General features: G+C 50.1%; 1 long non-coding RNA gene across 1 annotated transcript; it reads right to left on the bottom strand.

The window, feature by feature from the left end:
* Positions 1 to 502: 502 nt before the first annotated feature.
* LOC134477148 (uncharacterized) lies at positions 503 to 4,050 on the bottom strand. The gene is made up of 3 exons (XR_010049060.1): positions 3,728 to 4,050; positions 3,380 to 3,472; positions 503 to 901 (listed from the first exon to the last, which is right to left on the bottom strand). It is a non-coding gene; the product is annotated as an uncharacterized LOC134477148 (long non-coding RNA).
* Positions 4,051 to 4,266: the final 216 nt, after the last annotated feature.

Genomic DNA, 4,266 nt, shown 5'->3' with positions numbered 1-4,266 from the left:
CCCAGCTGGGCCAGGGCTTCACCCTTGCAGGAGAAGGATGGTGCCACTTGGCTGACAGCCCAGCTGGCTGGCTCTGCGGGGCTCTCCTGGCACCCCTCTCACTGGCTGCAGCACAGCTGGCGAGGTTCCTCCATGCTGCTTCTCAGGGTAGGGGGCTTTGGGGCTTGTGCTCGCTTGTTCTGCCATTTTAATTTTTTCCTGACTTCCTCCTTTCCCCACAAAGAGACCTGTTTTCCTACACAAAATGAGAATTCCGGGGCGCTTCCCTGACACCCCCCCCCCAATGCCCTGGATCTGCGCTGGTGCTGTTGGTGAGGGATCCTGGCCCAGTGCCCAGCTTAGATGCCTTGGGCAGTTTTGGGCAAACTGTTGCTAAGCTGCCCCCTCCCCCCAAATCATTTCATTAATTCCGAAAACCTGGGTAAGGGCCTCTTCAAGGCGGTGCTTGTGCAAATATATTCAAATGATCATCCAAATGATTTAACACACAGAGGGTCAGACGTCCCAGAGTAAATCCCATTTTTAATGTGCCTGTCTGAGCGACTTCATTAGGTTGCAGTGTTAAAGAGAGTGTATACTGATGCATAACTTATACAAATGTATGCAAATGAGGTGCCTGGAGGGCCCACAGTGAAATTCCTTGGAGGTTCCCCAGAATTCCACCAGGGCGGAATCAGCTGTGATTGTCACAAAGAACCTCAGCACGCAGCGGGGATGCAGTGTCACAAGGATAAAGTGGGGGTGGGGGCAATAGCGGCACCCAGAAAGCTCTTCCATTTCCGGGGAGCAGGTCTGGCCCCAGGCTGGGCTGGCTGTTCCTTCCGCGTCCCCCCATGGAGCTGGGTTTGCAGCAGTCTGCCTGGCGCTCATGAATACAAATCAGCTCTCAACTTTTGAACCCCTTTTGGTAGAAGAAAAAAAAAAATCACAAAAAGAAGCCAATTCCATACCGCAGAGGGATGGGTTTAATTTCTATGCGGGGAGAGAGGCTGGGGGAGGATCCAGGCAAAGCCACCAAGTCCCAGGGTTGCTCAGGGTGATGGTTCATGAGGGGTCACTCTTTGGTGGCTGGTACTCAGGTCACCTGCTGAACAAAGGAAGATGAGAGCCTTCCACGTGCCCCCTCTATGAAGAAAGCAATGAGGTTTTATGGGATTTTTCAGTTTTTGGTCATTACATTGCAAATGGCTGGAGGTAGCACACAGTCAGGACTCATGCTCTGGTGGGAGGTTTGCCTTCCCCTCTCCTTAACGGTTCAGTCCCTAGCAAGGCAGGCTGGACTCTGTATACTGTGGACCTGGGTGACAATGGTGGCCTGCATGGCTGTGAAGTTTGCAGGACCTGATTCTACCCTGTTGGTTCTTTCTGTCACCCAAGAAAACCATGCCCATGAGTGAAGACTCCTTGACAGGAGCCTCATGGCCACAGCAAAGGCTTGATGAGGGAAGAGACCTCAGCCAAACCCAGGACCCAGATTTGTGGACTGCATACCCACTCTTCCTGGGTCCCTGGACCACTTAGCTGACCAGTGGCCAGTGGGAGAGAGGAGGCCTTTGTCACTCACCAGTGGAGCCTGGGGTCCTCTCTCTCTTCTGGGTGCCATCTCCTTATCCTGATCACCCTGCACCTTTGTGCTGCTATGTGATCCAGCTATGTCTCTGGACACAGAGATGTTGTCAGTTATTAGCTGCATCCAGAACTCCAGCTATTCTTAGTTTCTGCCTTTGTTGCACATGTCCTATTGCTGGAAGCTTTCTGTGCTGCTCCCCACCTCACCCCATGTCCCTATTTTACTCTAAGGCTTGGGAATTCCTACAAGGAAGCCTCCTCCTGACCCCACCACTGCTCTTATTGGAGCTGCCCCCACATTGCCCATGCTCAGAACAATGTAGGGGCAAGAGATTGTTCTGATTCTAATTTATATTCCAAGTGTAGCTCAGTGGGGTGCACAGTGAGGATGATACTTAGACTCGGAGTTGTCCTTCTCATCCGTGATTTTGCTTTCCTGGGTTTCAGTTATGCAATGTCAATCACAATCCAAACATGATACAGAAAAGTCCAGAAATAAATAATCCCTGTGTGTTAAACTGCATGTTTCCCTGAGTAGTAGGAAGATATTCTGAGCTCTCTGTGCCCTTCCTTTTGCTAGCGAGTCCACTTGGTATATACTATCCACCTGTTAGTCACTCAGCATCTGCCTTCGTTATCAGACTCACTGCTGAGCTATCAAATTTGTGTCAGAAAATCCTTACTGTATATAACAATGATCTAGCACCTAAGAGTGGGAATGCTAACAATTCTAATCTGCCAGAGAGAATCTGTAGAGACTTCCTTTAACTGGAAAAGTGAAATTTCTCAATTTAGGAAAGGAAAAACAACTCCATGCTGAGACTTCTAAAATTTATAACAGATTATTGCTAATTGCTTACCACACATACTCTGTAAAGCTTAATTTGCTTTATTTTGTCTCAGTGCTGGTCTTCCCACTGAGCTACCTTTCTAGTCTATTTTATTTTGAGACAGGGTCTCTCTAAGTTGCCAAAGCTGGACTTTAACTTTCAATCCTCCTGCCTCAGCTTCCCAGAGTGTGGGATGGCAGGTGGGTGCTACCATGCCCAGCTCTTAATTTATTTTGTCATAGCTGTGTATGTACAGATGCATCTGTGTGTAGGGTGCACTGTGTATGTAGGGTCCTTGGTTTTGGGGATCCACTCAGATGCCTGGATTGTGTCTGTCTGGGATAGGAAGAGTGCTGGATTCAACACTATCACATGCTCGGTGTTTTCAGATGTTACTTGGGCTCCACCATGTCCCCTCTATGGATTTGCCCTCCATTTCCTGTTGATGAATGGCTGCCCATAGCCATCTGTGGGCTCACAGATGGTGATGGTCTGCTTGGAGTTGAAACCCAGATCTTTTCCTTCCTGCAATGCTTACAGATCGAGCAGCTTCAGTGTGTCAGGCACCATGCTGGCCTGGAAGAAATAGGGCCATCTGACACCAGGACACCTTCCTAGTAGCTGCTCAGCTGGCAGTTGTTTAAGGACATGCAGTGCTGAAAAAAAAATCCGTTTCCATGTCTTAAATGGCAGCGAGTCCTGCTGTCACTGAGTCATGAGCTGAGAGGGAGGCGGGCACAGTGGGAACCGTGACAGCTGGAGGGACCAGGACCAGAGGGAGTCACCTCCCACCCTGAGCCCTGAGCAGAGCTATCTGCTCCTATGCTACTGTTGGGGGTCTAGACCCCACTGCATTGTGCCCTATAAGAGCATCACCCTGAGTTGTCCCATGCAGGAGTTAGAGAAAGGCAGAGTCAGCTAGCTTGGCTCAGCTACCTCCTGGAGAGGCTGTGAGGACTCAGGCTCAGGAAGGTACTGACCTCAGGAAGTGACTCAGCTGGTGACATCCGATGTGAGTCAGGAGAAACCATGCCCTGACGTCCACATGTATCCTGCTGAAGCGCTGGGCCACCCTGGGGACACAGTGGCAAGAGGAGAGGGTGAGCCAGGTGTACCAGGTTAGAGGTGTGCAGTGTGGAGGAAGGGCTGGAGGGGGCATCTGGAGGAAGGCCTGGGACCCTCAAATCTCAGTGTCTTCCACTATGTCCCAGGACATGGGGTTAGAAGGAAAGCCCTGGGTGAGCCTGGAGACACTCAGTCCAGTTCTCCAAACACAAGTAGGACCCATTGGGAGTATGAGCCCCAGATCTGATCCATTGCCTGCTCACCTTGTGTCCTGAGCCTCCCGTCACACTGAGTGGGGTCCATTCATGGGGTTCAGTGTTGTCTCCCATAATGTCTCTTTGGTGGTAGTCACAATCTCATGAAAGGCCACTTTGTTTCTGGAAGGTGCAGACAAACTAAAATCTCTTTGCAGAAAGGGGAGATTCTGTGAAAGCAGGTGGAGGAAATTCTTTAGGAATTGAGAGCCCAGACCTGATTCTGCCCTGACTTCTGGCTCCCTATGGACCGTGGTCAGTGCCTGGCCCAGACATCTCTGGAGCCAAGCCTCACCCTCTGTGGTATCTGTTATCCAGTACCCTGATCTGGGGCTGCAGAAAAATAAACATGTTTAGATAAAGTAGTAGTTATTACAGTAAAAGACACATTGCCATGAATCTCCTTCAAAACCTTCCCGCTTTGCTCTGAACACACTCATCCCATCATCTTGCCACTTTCTGTAGCAGCTCTGGAGTCCTCTTTCCTGAGGGTCTTTAGTTGTGTGGTCCTGGCTGCCTTAATGTCCTGAATCAATCCAAATGTTTCC

Source organism: Cavia porcellus, unplaced genomic scaffold, assembly GCF_034190915.1.
Source record: "Cavia porcellus strain 051 isolate PalLab524CR breed Dunkin Hartley unplaced genomic scaffold, mCavPor4.1 scaffold_8, whole genome shotgun sequence".
NCBI lineage: Eukaryota > Metazoa > Chordata > Mammalia > Rodentia > Caviidae > Cavia > Cavia porcellus.
This window is presented reverse-complemented; position numbering and strand designations above follow the sequence as displayed.